Raw genomic sequence first — 17961 nt, 5'->3', positions numbered from 1 at the left:
AATAAGTGTTTAGTTTATATTGGATCATAATGGTGCTAAAAGGAATAGGCTTTAAAATCAGACTAATTTAACTATGAAGACATGAGGCATATGTTAAGTGATTAAGAATAAAAAGAGATATCAACAGATAATTACAAATGAAGACATACGGGAGACCCTAATAGATATAAAAATATGTTCAACCTCTTTAGAGATTTTTAAAACCAAAAATTAAAATAAAACAAGTTGCTGTGGCCTAGTGGCTTTTTTGGTTGGAGCATCGTTACATACACCAAAAGCTTGAGGGTTCGATTCCTGGTCAGGGCACATACCCAGGTTGCAGGTTCCATCCCTGGTTGGGGCACCTATAGGAGGCAACTGAGCAATGTTTCTCTCTCACATTAATATTTCTCTCTCCTTCTCTCTCTCTCTCTCTTCCCCTTACTCTCTCTAAAATTAATAAAAACATATCCTCAGGTGAGGATTAAAAAAGTAATGATAATAAAATAAAATAAGACAAGTTATCTTTTATCCTCTCAGACTGGTAAAGATTAAAAATATTGCTTCTATTTGGTTTTGATAGGGCATGACATGGGCACTCTCATTTACTAGCAGGTAGCAACCAGCTATTCACTGAGAACAGCAGGGTTATGTTTCGTTGTTTGTACATAGATGTTATTTGACAAAGTTCTGGATAATGACATATGGCAGAAGTGGTATATTCCACTTCTAGGCCAGGCCCATAACATCCCCTGTTCTCCTCATTTCCACCCCCAACACACACATATATGCATCCACTCCCTTCCGTAACTGCTGGCTGGATTTAGAATTTCAGGGAGACTTTGGTAGCCATACATGGAAACTAGCAGACTCCATAAACTTGGTTCTCAATGACTACTTGGTCTCCCACTTTGAAATCCACCACTGAATAAATCACTGTATTCACAGAGTGGATATTTCTACGTTCGTTTACTTAGCAAAGGTTCAGTCTATACCATGTGACACCCTCTGTGATAGATACTAGGTAACATAGTGAAAAATAAATAAATAAGGTACCTGTCACTGTGAAACTTCTAGTTTAGAAAATTAGAACGATATTTACAATGTCATTTTAAAATGTCTACAGCCACTGTGGAAAAGAGTATGGAGGTTCCTCAAAAAATTAAGAATAGAGCTACCATATGACCCAGCAATTGCTCTTCTAGATAGCTATCCAAAAAATTTGAAAACGTTTGTTTGTAAAGATATATGTACTCCTATGTTCATTGCAGCATTATTCGTGATAGCGAAGACATGGAAACAACCTAACAACCTAAGTGTCCCTTGATAGATAACTGGATAAAGAAGATGTGGTACATATATACTACTCAACCATAAGAAAAGGTGAAATACTGTCATTTGTGACCACATGGATGGATCTTGAGAATATCACACTAAGCGAAATAAGTCCAATAGAAAAGACAAGAACCATATAATTTCACTCATATGTGGGATATAAAGCAGAAAGCAACAAGCAAACAATTCAAATAAAAAAATTTCATAGACACATTCAACAGTATGGTGGTTACCAGAGAAGGGAGGTGGGGGGAAGATGAAAAGGGCAAAGGGGGTCCAATATATGGTGACGGAAGGAGACGGGACTTTGGGCTGTGAGCACACAATGCAATATACAGATGATGCATTACAGAGTTGTACACTTGAAACATAATCTTAATGAAATTCATCCCAATAAATTTAATAGAAATAAATAAAATAAAATTTTAATTATAGTAAGTTTTCATAAAGGAAAATTACAGGATGCTATGAAAGTATATAATATGGAAAGTAGGCTATTGATCAGAGAAAGCTTCCTATATTAACAAATGTGCCTTAAATACAGTAATGATAAATAAAAATAATCTGATTTTCCCAATAATAATATTTCCTACCTGCCACCAACCAAAATACTTTTAACTTACTTGAATAAACTTCTAATGATAGAGATAAATTAATCAAATGTTTAGCTTTTATATTTCAAATATTAATTTACTTAATCATATATAAGATATTATATAAAGTAATAAACTACATTAGAAATATTGCTTTGTTCCACTTGATATTCATGGAATACCAAGTTAGACTTCCTGGGATTGAATCCTGGCTCTATCACTTAATAGTTGTGACCTTGGACAAGTTTTGTCACCTGTAAAGTGGTGATAATAATATTTACTACTGCTAAGGTTGGGGGAAGTTTGTATGTAGGACAGCAGCCTGGCATATAGTAAGTGCCAAATAAGTGTTAGCTATTACAATTAGTTTCTGTATATTCATCTTCCATTCTAATGGCTTGGTTATCAATAGTGATTCATATGGAATAATCTAACAAGCATCTTCATTTTTGCCTAACTTAAGTGAGATTCTTTTGCAACTCTAACATGCTGTCACTTGAATGTTTATTGTAAGCAATAAATACCCATTTGCATAATATTCAGCTGGTTTAAGTTCATTTCTCCTGCAAGGTTACAGTCATCATCTGCACAATGAAGCAACTTCCCATGGTGCTCTTTCTCTTCTTCCCCCTTCTCCCTTTCTCCCACCCTTCCCCACTTCCCTTTCATTTTTTACTGAAATGTTTATTTTTACCAAAGTAAGAACTGTTCATTGTATCTAAAGGTAAATGTTACTCATATATTTTTTAAGTAGCAGTTTCATGCTTCACTCTTCTTTGCTCTACCATAGCCTCTCTTATGTTACATATATCTTGAGTCTACTCCCCAGATTAATTTCTACCTAACTTTTAAATCATTTGGCAGCTTCATTCCCCACTTTGGTACTTAGCTCCTAACTTCTAATAATGATTATATTGCTTTTTTCTTTGTCTTTTTCTAACATTAGATATTATTTATTGAGTTCCTACTACTGACGATAACATTTCACACTTTTACAACCAGCCTGAGCAATCCTACTTTCCCTCTATTTGCAGTCTCCTCAGATGCATAGCTATCAATAGGCCCATCTAAGTGAATAGTCAATGTTTACATGACCATAAATCATTGTTCAGATCGAAGCCACTTTGATATTAAAGTTATGTTTTCCTATATTATACAAATTATATTTTTTCTTAGAGTTAATAGTTGACTTAGATTTTTATTTTTCTAGTTTTTCTGATAATTAGTCCTGAAATCAGACCTAAATCTTCATCAAAAGTATATTTATTTCAATATAGGTACATATGGTGATTTATCTGTCAATTTATCAATCAGATGTTCCAATAAGAATTGGTTCAATCTGCCATTAGTGATCATTGTCAGACACAGTATAAGTTGTATTTTTTGCATCCTACCCAAGGAATTTTTGCCTGCCTCAAAGTCACAAAGATTTTCTACTATGTCTTCCTTTAGAAGGTTTATAGTTTTATCTTTTCTATTTAGGTTTATGATTCATTTTGAGTTAATTTATGAATATAATGTGAGGTAAAGATGAGATAGTTTCACTAGAAAATTCTGTCAAAATTTTAAAGAATAATTAACTCCAATTTTTACAAAATCTTTTCCATAAAATAGGAGACAATTTCAATTCACTTTATGCAACTGGGATTTTTCTGATACCAAAACATCGCAAAGACAATGCAGTACGAAGAAGGGGGAGGGGGAGGATTAGGAGGAAGAAAAGAAGGAAAAAAAAAAAGAAAGGAAATCAATCAATCAATCAGTCAAGGAAGGAAACCCCAGAACAATATCCCACATAAATATAGACACAAAAATCCTTAAGAAAATATTAGCAAATAGAAATCAGCAACTTTATTCCAGAGATGCAAACCTGGTTCAATATTCAAAAATCAATCATACTAAACTGAACTATCCTAATTTCTTTTGATATTTATTTGTTTGTTTTCCAGCAACTAGATTAACTAAGAAAAATTCTATATTTCTTTTAAAGGGGCACTTATCGAGGATTTGTAACATAACTGCTCATTTACCCAAGAGCTGATTTTTATTTGTCCAGAAATTTGGACAATCCCACAGCTCACTAAAAGAACTAAAGACAAACAAAGCAAACACACACACACACACACACACACACACACACACACACGATATGTTGATGAAGTCATATTTCAAAAAGACATGTTTCATTATACAAGATCATTTTTTAAGAAAAACACTGGGAAACTGAATAACACTGAGTAAAGGACAACTAGGAGGTTAACATGCGAACTATATCTTATGAAGCACATCAAAGGAAGCTGGGATACTGAACTTGGAGAAGAGAAGATCCAAGGAAGGCATGAGTGATGACTTCAGACAGCAGGAAGGCGCTTGCATAGAAGGGGGAGTGTTTTCTGGTCCAGAGCCAAAACTAAAACAAATGAAAGGAAGTGAAAAGAGATTTCATATAAAGCACAGAAAAGTCTTCCTAACTATTAGAACTGACAAAAATTTCTTTTGAATTAGTGAGTTTTGTATCTTCAAAAGAACTCAAGAAAATACTGGCAAAACGCAGAGATGGATATTATAGTGGGATTTCCTGTATGGGTTGAAGATTAAGCTCGTTGACACCCTAATAGCCCTTCCAACACAAAGGTTCTATGATTTTATGGGAGCAAGGAGCTAGATGAGTTATTTTGAACTTCACTGACAAGTCTTAAGTCCTATGTTTAGTGAAAATTGTGCTGTTGCTTAATTTAAATGGCTTCAATTAGCTAACATAAGGATGAGGTTTGAGTGATAAATGTTCACATTAACGTGATTTCAGATGATCTTGACAGTCCTGCTTGACTGGTCTGCTGAAAAGCACTTCAGGGGCCATGCAAATAATTCTCATTACTTTTCCTCAATTTTTAATGATGTTTACTTTAATTTTTCAGAATTCTGGAACCTGTAATTACCTAAGGTTGATATGGCAGTGAACAGCTAATTACTGTCTCTTTTTTTAAGGCAAAGGATTCAGATTATGTAATATATCCACCGTTTGCCTCTGGTGCCAGGCCAAGTCATGGGGTTCTTACTTAAATTACAGCTCTACCTTTAATGTACTGATTGGTGTAGTATTCCTTCAGCTGTCTCCTCAAAGCTGCCAGGTTTCATGTCAGTTAAGTCAGCGCACAACCACCAGAGAGGGGCTTGGGTACTGGCTCAAGAGTCAGTCTTGTAAAAAGATAATTTTGACCCACTCTCAGTTACAAGTCCCAGAACAATCATAGTCAAATCTTAGCCCCATACCTCCTGATATGTAGCCTACATTCAAATAAAACTTAAAATAAAACAGTATATAGTAAATAAATTTAATTTACTTCTCAGGAAGAAAGAAGCATCATTTCCATTTTGTAGATATGAACATCAAAATTGAAAGGGTTAGATAACCTGTCTCTAAACTTGTTAGCAAGAAGCAAAACTAAAATTTGAACCCAGGTATGTCTACCCCAAAACACAGTGACCCTGGAGACCAGAATTATGGTGAGGCCGGAGTAAAAGCGAAGCAAAACTTTCAACTCATGGTGTGACTGTGGCGCTACAGGCATACCTACTTGTGCATGTAGATATGCTTGTGAATGTTTTTCCACTGGGAGCAATAACATCACTGCTGTGATATACATTTTATTATAAGAGGATTCTATTTCAGATTATATTAATACTTTTACTTTCAGCACCTGTGTTTTTATTGCTGTTGATTTTGTTTTGCATCTCAAGAGTAGTGTAAAAAGCACAACTCTGGTTCAGAGTATGTTTTTCATAGATGGTATAGCTAAAGATCTGAACTCATGCTCAGCTGATATCAACTGTCATTACCTCTCATTTTTCATGCTACTTCCCTGCTCCACTAATCTGCTTGCCATTCCTGGAACACAATTTTTTTCAATGGTAAGAACAAATAACATGAGATCTACCCTTCTAAAAAAACTTTAAGTATACAATACAGTCTTGTTAATTATAGGCAAAATGTTGTACAGCGGACTTATAGAACTTATTTATCTTGCATAACTGAAATTTCACTCTTTGAACAACTCCCATTCCCCACCCCCCAGGCCTTGTCAACCACCATTCCACTCTCTGCTTCTGAGTCTGATTACTTTAGATACCTTACATAAGTGGAACTGCGCTGTATTTGTCCTGTACCTGGCTTATTCCATTTAGCATAATATCACCAAGTACCATCCATGTTTTCGTGTATGGCAGAATTTCCTTCTTTTTTTTTTAAACATAAGTGTTCCATTTTATGTATATACCACATTTTCTTTACCCACTCATCTATCTATCCCTCAGTGGACATTTAGGTTGTTTCCACATCTTGGCTATTGTGAATAATGCTGCAATGAACATGATCTTTTGGAGATCCTGATTTCATTATTTTAGATAAATACCTAGAAATAAGATTGTTAGTTAATATGGCAGTTTTATTTTAATTGTATGAAAACCTCCAAATTTTTTTCCTGAATGGCTGTCCCATTTTTCATTTTCCAAAGATATAAGGATTCCAGTTTCTCCACATCCTCTCCAAAACTTTTTTATTACATTAGCCATCCTAATAGGTGTGAGGTGATATTTAATTGTGGTTTGATTTGCATTTCCCTGATGATCAGTGATGTTGAACATCTTTTCCTATACTCGTTGGCCATTTGTATGTCTTCTTTGGAAAAATGTCTAATAAAGTCCTTTCCCCGTCCTTTAATCAAATTATTTGTTTTTCTTGCTATTGAGTTGTAGGAATTTGCTGTATATTTTGGATATTAATCCATGATCAGACATATGGTTTATAAATCTTTTCTCCCATTCTGTATGTTGCCCTTTCTCTCTGTTGATTATTTCCTTTGCTGTGTAGAAGTGCTTTAGTTTGATGTAGCCCCTTTTGCCTATTTATGCTTTTATTGCCTGTGATTTGGGTGTCATGTCCAAGAAATCATGCCAAGACCAATGTCACAAAGGTTTCCCCCTATGTTTTCTTCTAGTGGTTTTAGTCTCAGGTCTTAAGTTTAAGTCTTTAATCCATTTTGAGTTGATTTTTGTATATGGCATAAAATAAGAATTCAATATTATTCTATTAATTAATTAATTAGTTAATTCAACATAATTCTGTCTTACCAAGGAGAATCTGGGAGCTGGGGATTTCCTTTCAATCATATAATGCTGACGGGAAGGAGGGATTACAGTGAGAGTGTCTTGGCTTTTGCTTCTTCTCTGAGGTTGGTTTCATGCTTGCCAGGGGTGTAGGAGCCTCTCATCTTGTTTGTGGATTTTCCAGTTTGGGTAATTGGCCCTTGTAGCATTGTTCAATAGGCATGCCCACCAGGAGAAGGAGGGACACAACTCTTTCTCTCACCACCATGTGTTTGCACTTATTCCCTCTGTTGGGAAGGAAACTCTGTTCTCTTTCTACCAAATATCTAAATATCCTGCAAGACTCTGCCTGTTACCTACCATCTTACCTATAATCATATGTATATGTCCCTCCTTTGCATTCTGGTTGCACCCTGTGCTTACTTTCAAAACACATGACACTGTTGTTATTACTGTTATACTGGTATGCGTTTTCCCATTGGACAGTAACCTTATTTTTGCTAGAGCCTAGCACATTAACTGGAACACGGGGAAGAACAAATAAGAAAGATAACACATTCCCTTTAGATACATTCCTTTTCTTTGTAAGAAACAGCAGCCTGGAACTTGACTTCTAGTCATAGCCATGCCACCAACTAGCTGTGTAAACTTGAATGACATCTCTCTTTGGTTGTCACTCTCTATCTACAAATGAGGCTATTTGACTAAATCATGATTGGTCATCATTCTTGGTTAGCAGCAACGCTCTCTTTTTTTTTCCTCAGTGAAGTCATACTCTAAAGCCCAAATAAAACACTGCAGCTAGTCTGCATGAAAAAGAAAACGGAGACTGCCTAGAGCCCTGCCAATATAGCCTCCCCTTTCCCAGCCCCACCCACTCCATTCTTGCAGCAGGATTTGAAAAGCACAGAACTAGGTGATCTGTAAGATACCAACTATTCAAAAAACTCTTGGATTATTTATGCAGTGAATTGAACTGACCCCTTTCTCACTGCCATACCCCTTTCCCAGGCCCTGGGCTACATCTCTATCCCCACTGGGTTTTATTTTTGTTAGCCTAACAGAGTAAGGAAGTCAAGTTATTCTGGAAGTCAATAAGCTTTTTTTTGGCATTCAGGATATTTGCTGGCTGGTTTATTGGGGTCTGTATTATATCTTACTAATGAAGAAAAAGAATGGTATGTGTATCTTGGCTATGAAATTGGAGTATCATTTTAGAATTCTGTGTGGGATCCAGGCATAAAGTAGTGGCCAAGTGCTAGGGGTAGAAAAAATTTAAGTGATCCTATATGTGTAATTTTTAATTCATTGTGGGTTCTGAAAGGTGCTATATAAAATTATTATTGACCTGAGTAGTCAATTAAATTTTGGCGCATAGGGAACACCAGCTTATTATTTGTTGGTATGGGGGAATAATTAAAACACAGTACTATGGTATTACTCTTTTTAACTTGCATCTAGTTAGTTGTTTGGTTTATAGAAAAAATAGGATTATTTTACAATTGACTAGAGACAAATATAAGTAGCTATGAAATGGTCCCTCTTTTTAAGCTACAGTTTCTCTTACTGTTAATTATATGTCAGAACAATTTATCAGTCTTCTTTTAAGGACCAGGCTTTATATAACTGTTTACTTCTAGTACTTACAGCCTCATGAGATTAATACTATTAGTCCCATGCTATAAGCAAAGAAACTGAGTCACAGATATGTTTAAGAATTTACTGACATTCACATAACTTGTAAGTGTGGCATATACAATAGAACCATCAAAAGTACATGGAATAAACTACACACCTTTTTTTGTCTTTTTGTTCAGGGAGAATGTAAACACTGAAAAATTTACATCAAGATAAGAGATTAAAACTTATGCTACCGCCCTGGCTGGTGTTGCTCAGTAGTTGGGGCATGGGACTGCTCAATGAAGGGTCCTGGGTTCAATTCCCAGTCAAGGGCATGTACTTGGGTGGCAGGTTACATCCTGGCCCCGGCTGTGAAGGAGGCAGCTGGTCAATGCGTCTCTCTCAGATCAATGTTTCTCTCCTTCTCTCTGCCCTCCTTCCTCCCTCCCACTCTCTCTAAAAAGAAAATATCCTCAGGTTTAGATTAACAAAACAAAACAAAACAAAACAAATAAACCCTACATTATCAACTCTGCACCAAGCAAAATGGAATAACTAGTAGCAGATTTGCCTTCTCACAGCACGCAGCTAGATAACCGCACAAGCCATGTGAACAACTTCTTTGACGTCAAACAACAGGCAACACGGGAGTGTAATCCATGGAAAAGGGAACAAACAAGCAAGTGCTGTAGTTGTCCACATTTTCTACCTGGAGGCATTCTCTCTAGCACAACAGATCCGGGGGTGTGGTGGGGGTGTGGGGGGGGCATACAAAATAACAGTCTCTCTAAAAGGAGAAAGACCTCAGAATGTTGGAAGCTGAAGCACATGTAATGTCCAAGGTAAAGTAATTGAGAAGAAGGAGTTATGCAGAGAAAAAGCTTAATAAACCTGCATTGATTTCCCTGAGTCTGACAGATCATGAAGCTGCACGTGTATAATGTGAGAATACATGAGAGCAAACCAACAATAACTCTCAAAGAAAGAACAATTTATGATGCCAGTTGGGGTACTGGAAATATTGAGAGAAACACTATGTGATTGTCTGACCACAAAGCAGTACCCCGGAAACCAATACATAATGAATGAATGAATGAATGAGTAATAGATAAATAAAACAATTACCACAAGGCTGTGAGCTGAACAATTTCTATAGTTCACACAAGGCTGGAAGACTTTCAAGATCTAACCATCCAGAGTAGAGAAACCCAGTTGAATGCCCAGGGCACTCAGTAGGGAACTTAGGAGGGTCTTGACTGTTTAGGAAGTCTAAATTAGGCTTAGAGTAAAGGCTATTTTTAATCAACTTTTTTAAAAATCTTAAAAATAAGGCTCAAAAGAATTAAGCTGACCTGCAAAGGACTTAATGACCTGTCAAAACTAAATTCAGCAATCTTTAAGATACGGGGACAAAATCCATATGCTTGACAATGTTATATCCACAAATTTAGTATTTGAATTACAGTAATGTGAAGAAGCAGCAGAAAACTTGACTCATAACAAGGAGGGAAAACAGTCAATAAAAGCAAATCCAGGAATGTAAGAACTGAAAAAATGAGCAGATAAGGATTTCAAAACAGCTATTATAAATAAGACTAAGGATTTAAAAGAAAATTTAAACATAATAAAGAGAGAAATGGAATATAAAAAATAATCTCTGGAGTAAAAATTATATCTGAAAATGTTTAAAAATTACTGGATGATACTGACATGACAAAAGAGCAGTGAACTTGTAGACATAGCAGGGTAAGGTATCCAAACTGAAAGATAAAGAAATGAGGCTGAGAAAAATGATTAAAGCTGCAATGACATAAGAAACAATATTAATGCTAATGTATATTTAAGTCCCAGAAAAGGAAAGGAGATAGTAAAAAAACTCATTTGAAAAAATATTGGTTAAAGTTTTTTATCAATTTTATAAAACCTCATACATACAAAGCAAAAAACAAACACAAAGCAGGATGAACAAAAACAAAAATCACACCAAGACATATCATGATCAGATTGCTGAAAATCAGTGATTGAGAAAAATCTTAAAGGCAACCAGGAAGGGGGTTGGGGGATAGACATGTTATATACATGAGCACAAATATAATAATTTCTTCAGAAAAGAGGAAAATGTAACAAGAACAAATGGGACAAACAAAAAACAAATGACAAATGATATACTTAAACCCAATCATTGACATACTGACATTAAGTAAAAATGGTCTAAAAACTCCAATCAAAAGGCAGAGACTGTGAGACTGGATAAAAAGGCAAGATTACTCTATATTGTCTACAAGAAACTCATGTTAAATATAAAGAAACAGATAAAAAGTAAAAAGAGAGTAAAAGATGCACCAAACACGCATCAGAAGGAAACTAGAGTGGCTATATTACTATCAAAGTAGACTTCAGGACAAAGGATATTACCAGAAGTAAAAGGGGTCAATCACAGTTATAAAAGGGCCACCAATTCATCAGGAAGATGTAATAGTCTTAATGTATATGCACCTAATAATAGAGCTTCAAAATACATGAAGCAAAAACTGAGATCTAAAAAGATAATCAGATCCACAGTTATAGCTGGAGATTTCAGCATGCCTTCTTTCAATAACTGATAGAGTAAGTAGACAGAAAATCAGTGAGGATATAGAAGTATTGAACAACACAATCAGCCAATTTCACCTAATTGCCATTTATAGAACATTGTACCCACCAATGCAGAATACACATTCTTTTCAATTGCACATGAAACATTCACTATAGTAGATGATATGCTGGGTAGTAAAACAAGTCTAAGTGCATTTCAACATACTGAAATTACACAGAGTATCTTCTCTGACCACAATATAATTAAATCAAACATCAGTATAAGAACATCTGGAAAATCCTCAAACATTTGGAAATTTGCCTAAGGCAAATGCCTGTTTAAAAAAAAAAAAAAGCCTAAGAATATAGGGCATAGTTTGTTTTAATTTCACATTCAACAGCCTAATAACTCCCAACTACGAATTATCCCCCTACCCATTGTCATTGACCATGCAACCACTGATTTTCACATGTAGAGAACGCAAAAACTTCACCCAAACGTAGGATAGTCCCAGAAAATACTAGTTTCCTAAGAATTGGAAGATGACTGCATAGAATTTACTTTATTTGAGAAATAAGTTGGATTTAATGTTTAGAATATAACAAAAAGAATCAATGCAACTTACTTTATTTACTCATATAATTCTCCCTACTCCATCCTGCTTATATTTAAGCACTTTTTCACTTACACCTCCTCAGTCATTATGTTAGATTAGCCTTGCAGACTCTCAGTGTCTGATGTAACAGTCAAAATGGCTATCATTTCCTCCCCATGTAATAAGCACCTTTTAAACATCATTCATACTTCGATCCTGCTTTTCTGTTATTAAAACAATTTGTACAACATGATCCTCTTCCCTGGGGTAAGCTTATTCCCAGAGATCTCTTCCATCCATTGTGTGAATAAGTATGGCATTGGAGGCCTTTTCTTCATGCTCACCCAAGGACATGTTTATTGATTTGAGAGCGAGAGGAGGGGCGGTGTGGGTTGGGGGAAAGAAACATTAATTTCTCTCTCTCTCGGTGTGAGAGAGAAACATTAATTGGCTGCCTCCACATGTGTCCGGACCAGGGATCAAACCCAGGTATATGCCCTGACCAAGAATCAAACCGGCAACCTTTTTGATGCGTGGGACGACACTCCAACCAACTGAGCCACCCAGCTGCGGCTTGAAGGCCTTTACCTAGAACAAACAATTCAGACACATTAGAATCACCAAGGTGTATATCCTCATGTTGTCAATAAGAGGATCTTGAAATACCAGCAAATGCCTAACTTAAATTCAGATGCACCACTCCACGACATTTCCTTCATTTAATAAAAATGATATGACTGACCTTTCAGATACTGTTCTCTTTAAGGCAGGGGAGGGGTTGGTGGGGCTAAAGTAAGAAAATTATTTCAGTGTATCATGTTTTGTCCTTGGTGAGTTGGCCAACACTACATTTAACAGCCATCAAGAACATTCCCCAAGTGCGGCACTTGATGTTGATCACATCAACATGCAGCGTGCTAGTGTCTAAAAAAGTGTTCCCTCTGCCCACTAATATCTGTGTCAAGGTTGATAACTATTGAGGATGCTGAATTTTGCATCAAAGGCTCTGTCTTCCTTTATTGCTGTAGCCACTGGTATTATTTCCTCTCACTGTAGCAGCTGCTGTTCACACTGTAATTTACACCTATTTGTTTATCTATTTTTCTTTTTACTTATGTATCACTCATTGCATTATTGGTGTTCTAGAAAGCTGAGATTCAATCATAAATTGATTTTGATTGGGTAAATAAAAATCTGACTGAGAGATGTGAAATTAACCACCCTTCTCCAATACTAAGTTTGAGACCAACTTATGGTCCCTGGTTTTCTCTTCCTTTAGAATATATTCTTTTTAAGTTTATTGCATCCTTAAACAATACACTCTTGTGGACACCCTCTTAATTATGTCTAAACATACTTGAACCCTATGATAATGCCATTTAGGCTCAAGCTGCAAGACAACTACTACATATATCATTCCCATTGAGGATGTGTGGGGCACCCCATCAGGCTCTGTGGGCCATGCAAAGATGAATGACACAAAGTGTCCTCAAAGAGCTTGCAGGTTACTTTACCTAAGTCCTCTAAATTAGCAGGGTATATTCATACAGCATAGGTCACTGGTATGTTTGCGAATCATTAATTCTTCCTGCAGCTCTTTTAAGCACAGCAAAAGGACAAAGAAAAATAAATAGAAGAGGAGAGGAGGGTTGGGAGGACAGGAAGAGGTCAAGCAAAGAATATATATGCATAACCCATGGGCACAGACAATAATTTGGTGAAGGCCTCAGGGTGGGGGAAAGAAAAACAGAAAGTAAGGGTGATGCAGCAGCCTCTTTTCTTTTTGGAGATGCCAACTCAGCACTCCAAAATTCTGCATTTCTAGGAAGTTGGTAAGCTGTTGATTTTACAAGTTAAAGGACACGAATAGACTGTCAGGTATTTTTCTCCTGGGATAGAGAAGGTGAGCAATGGGTGGTGGGTGATAGCTCTATATTTTTATATATACCATTGGCTCGGAAGTTATTATTCACCTTAGAAGATAAAATTTCAAGAAGTAGTAACCTTCTAAAACTTGCCAGAGAAGAATGATGTATACTAGACATTGAAATTTATATTCAGAGTGATGTCAGGGGAATGGCGGCATGAGAGGTCCCTTGGTCTCTCCCCTTGAAGTTTCAACAATTTGAACAGCTATAACTCAACAAAAGATCCCCTGCTCAATGCACAAACATTCCTGAGAGATCTGTGCATTAAAACATCTAAAGGTGGGCAAGTGGGGGCGAACTGAGGAGGAGAGTAGGAAGAAAAGCTGAGATGAGCCACTGGTGCAGCCCTACAGCTGGGAGCTCAAGGTGGGGCTCAGATGGGAGAGGAGAGGAATCAGGTTGTGGGTGGCACTCCCTCGGCCAGAAGAAGCAAAGATATTTGGTAGGCAAAGCAGTAGTGGGCAGTATGAGCTGCAGCTGAGCCCAGAGACCTGGGCAGGGACACAAAACAGAGGTGTAGCTGTGATTGTTTGGCAATTGGCATTCCAGACAGAGAAACAAAGCCACAGAGCCTGGCCACCCTTTAACTTCCCTTTGCCCTTGGTATGGGGTTGCAGAACACATGATCTGCAAACCCAAGAACTGGTACTACAGAAAAACATTTTTCCCTGAGCAAAGGGTACACTCTGTGACGGGTCCCAGGGTCAGGGCACAGAGGGGATCCTGCAGAGGTCCTGCACAGCAAAAGAAACCAAAAAAAAAAAAAAAAGCATCCAAATGAATGGGAGATGATATTTGCAAGCAACAGCTCTGACAATGGGTTAATATCCAAAATATATAAAGAACTCATACAACTCAACACCAAACAATCCAATTAAAAATGGGCAGAGGACCTGAACAGATACCTCTCCCAAGAAAACATACAAATGTCCAACAGATATATGAAAAGATGTTCAACTTCACTAGCTATTAGGGAATTGCAAGTCAAAAATACAGTGAGATACCACCTCATACCTGTTAGAATGGTTATTATCAACAAGACAGGTAATAACAAGTGTTGGAGAGGTTGTGGAGTAAAAGGAACTTTCACTCACTGCTGTTGAGCATATAGACTGGTACAGTGACTACGGAAAACAATATGGCAATTCCTTAAAAAATTAAGAATAAAGTCACCATATGGCTCAACAATCCCTCTTCTGAGCATTTACCCCCAAAAAACTTCAAAAACATTTATTTGCAAAGACATATGTGCCCTGTATATTTGTTGCAGCATTATTCACAGTGGCCAAGACATGAAAACAACCAAAGTTTCCTTTGATAGATGATTGGACAAAGAAGATGTGGTACATATACACATTGTAATACTACTCAGCCATGAGAAAAGATGAAATACTGCCATTTGCAACAACAGGGATGGACCTTGAGAATATTATGCTAAGCAAAATAAGTCACTATGATTTCACTCATGTGTGAGATATAATATTGAAACTCTTAGACACAGACAACTATGTGTCACCAAGGGGAGGGGGTGGGGTATTAAAAGGGTGAAGGGGGCCAAATATATGGTGATGGAAGATGATTTGACTTTGAGTGGTGGGCACACAGTGCAATATACAGATGATGTATCAGAATTGCACACTTGAAACCTATATGATCCTATTAACAAATGTCACCCCAATAAATTTAATAAAAAAGCATGCCCCCCAAAATAAAAACATAAAAGTTATGCTCAATAATAATGTATGTTAGAGAAATGTTAGCAGTTACACTAATAGCAGTTACATCTCCCATCCACTGGGATTTGTTTCCACTTTGCAAATGTCTAGGGGCTTTACTCATAGTTCGTGGCTCCTCAAGAAACTTACTTTTGTTCCTTTTTTTTTTCTCTCCAACCCAAAGTATATTCCATAAATATAATCCAGAAAGATCCCCCTGCTAATCTTAGAAGAGAGACTTTCAGAGACACTGTATATTGACAACACCTATATTTTAGGATGCAAAAATTAAAGCCATGAGAATAAAGGCCTCCTTTTACTTTCTTTTGGAAAGAATAAATTGTTTTGAAGTTATTGAACTGCCTTTTTTTTTTTCCTTTCAAGTTTCTCTGTACTGTATTTATACCATGAGTCATTGTTTACATAATTTAATTAACATTGGCCAGTGCCTGCAAACTAAAACACTGTCTTAAAGCATTTGCTTGAAAAGTCTCTTTGTCCCTGAGCTGTCATTTCTTAGCATGATGGATAATGGATGGAAATAATTGCCCTGAACTAGGCTAGACAGCTTAAATGATTAGAGTTTCAAAGAATTAGCAGCCTTAGCTAAACATCTTATTTTTCAAAATGCATTATTAAAGGAATCACCATAGAGAGTGTGATGGATTTGAAAAACCCCTTAAAACGGTGCTATTGTCTATGACAGGTAGGTTTACACCAAGTATATTTGCGGAGACCTATTTAAATCAGCTGGCCATTCAATACCTCATAAATCCCCCCACCAAAGTGACTTGAGATAGCTTTGAACGTGAGGCCTCAACACAGGACACACGTACAGGGAAATATTGAAGCTTGGCCTATACATTCCAAGGCCTCGATTAATCCCCCACAGACAACAGTTTGCATCTCTTCTGTTGGTCTAAGTATACAATAATTTTCCATGTTTTGATTTTTAGAAATAAGATTCAATATTATCCCGTAACTAGAATTGTATCTCCAGGCAGGCTGTTCTCCGGGCACTCATGGAATTGCCTTCTGTGCGGGCACTCGGAAGGATTTACTGCCATTACTATATTAGAGCATTTTTATTGTTCAATAAATTTTTTTACTTTTATGTCCAATATTGTAAATGGTGAGAAGATGATGGAAAACTTTGAGGCTAATCAAATATCTTAAAAAGTAAGCAAATCAATTTAATAAAAGCTGTATTCTTTTCGAAACTATTTCTTTCCCATGCTCGCAGTGAGCAGAGGTACCAGGGGACATTTGTGCTGACACTTCCTTTTTTGAGGTACAGTTGGCATTCGATATTATATTAGTTTCAGTTGTGCAGCAGAGTGATTTGATGTTTATATACCTTACAATATGATCACCACACTAAGTCTAGTAAGCGTCTGTCACCGTGCAATGCTATCACACTATTACTATGTTCCCTTTGGCCTTTTTCACCCCACGCCTACCACCGCCAGTGCTCTGGCACCCATCAGTTTGATTTCTATACCTAAGAGTCTGGTTTGGTTTGGTTTGGTTTTACGATTACACATATAAATAAAATCATGTCATATTCTTAATCCCTTCCTAAGGAAAGAGAGGAGACTGGATTTCCTGCCTCTAGTCAAGAAGAGGTCCTCTCCTCTCTTTTGCTGAAATTCAGTTTTGATCCCACCCTGTTCAAAAACATTTGGCAAATATTGAAGAAGAGTTTGAGGAGTAAAGTTTAAGGTCGCTTTAAGGAAGTTGTTGTTGCTCAGTGGCACGGGAGGGGTGGGGTCTGTGAAAACCAACTGTGCAAGCTACTGCTTGGGTGGCTGAGTTCCTGCTTCCTCTCTAAAGAGAGATGGTGTGTATTTCAGATGATGATGTGGGATGCTAACGCCATCACAGATATGAAAACACTTCGCAGTACTGAGCCCACTGCAGGCAAAACAAAACAACAACCTGAACATTTGCTTGCATTTTGGAATGAGGGAAGTGTGACTAACAAATAGGAAACATCTTATTTGAGATATGGAAGAAGCAAAGGCAACCCCAAGAAGATTTCAAACAGGCAGACAATCTAGGGGCTATTCTCTGTGTCTTTCTTCCACCTCCTAGTGCCTAACACACTGTAAGGACAATTGATGCCTTTATAATCTCCTCTGATGAACAACCCTCCTTTATCACCACGAGCAGGTTTTGCCTAATATAATGGTGCCTAGCATTTCAAAGTTACTTCTTTCCAATGTATTTTTTTTAAAAAATATGTCTTTATTGATTTCAGAGAGAGAAAGGGAGAGGGAGCAAAGATAGAAACATCAATGATGAAAGAGTCATTGATCAGCTGCCTCTTGCACTCCCCCGACTGGGGATCGAGCCTGCAACCCAGGCATGTGCCCTGCCCGGGAATTGAACCTCGATCTCCTGTATCCTAGGTCGACACTCAACCACTGAGCCATGCCTGGCTTGGCCCAGTGTATCTTCATCCAAGAAAACTCGCCTTCCCTTAGAACAACGATTCTCAAATTTGGCTGCACAT

This window comes from Miniopterus natalensis, chromosome 9 (assembly GCF_054644295.1).
Source record: "Miniopterus natalensis isolate mMinNat1 chromosome 9, mMinNat1.hap1, whole genome shotgun sequence".
NCBI classification, from domain to species: domain Eukaryota; kingdom Metazoa; phylum Chordata; class Mammalia; order Chiroptera; family Miniopteridae; genus Miniopterus; species Miniopterus natalensis.
Note: the sequence above shows the minus strand (reverse complement) of the source record.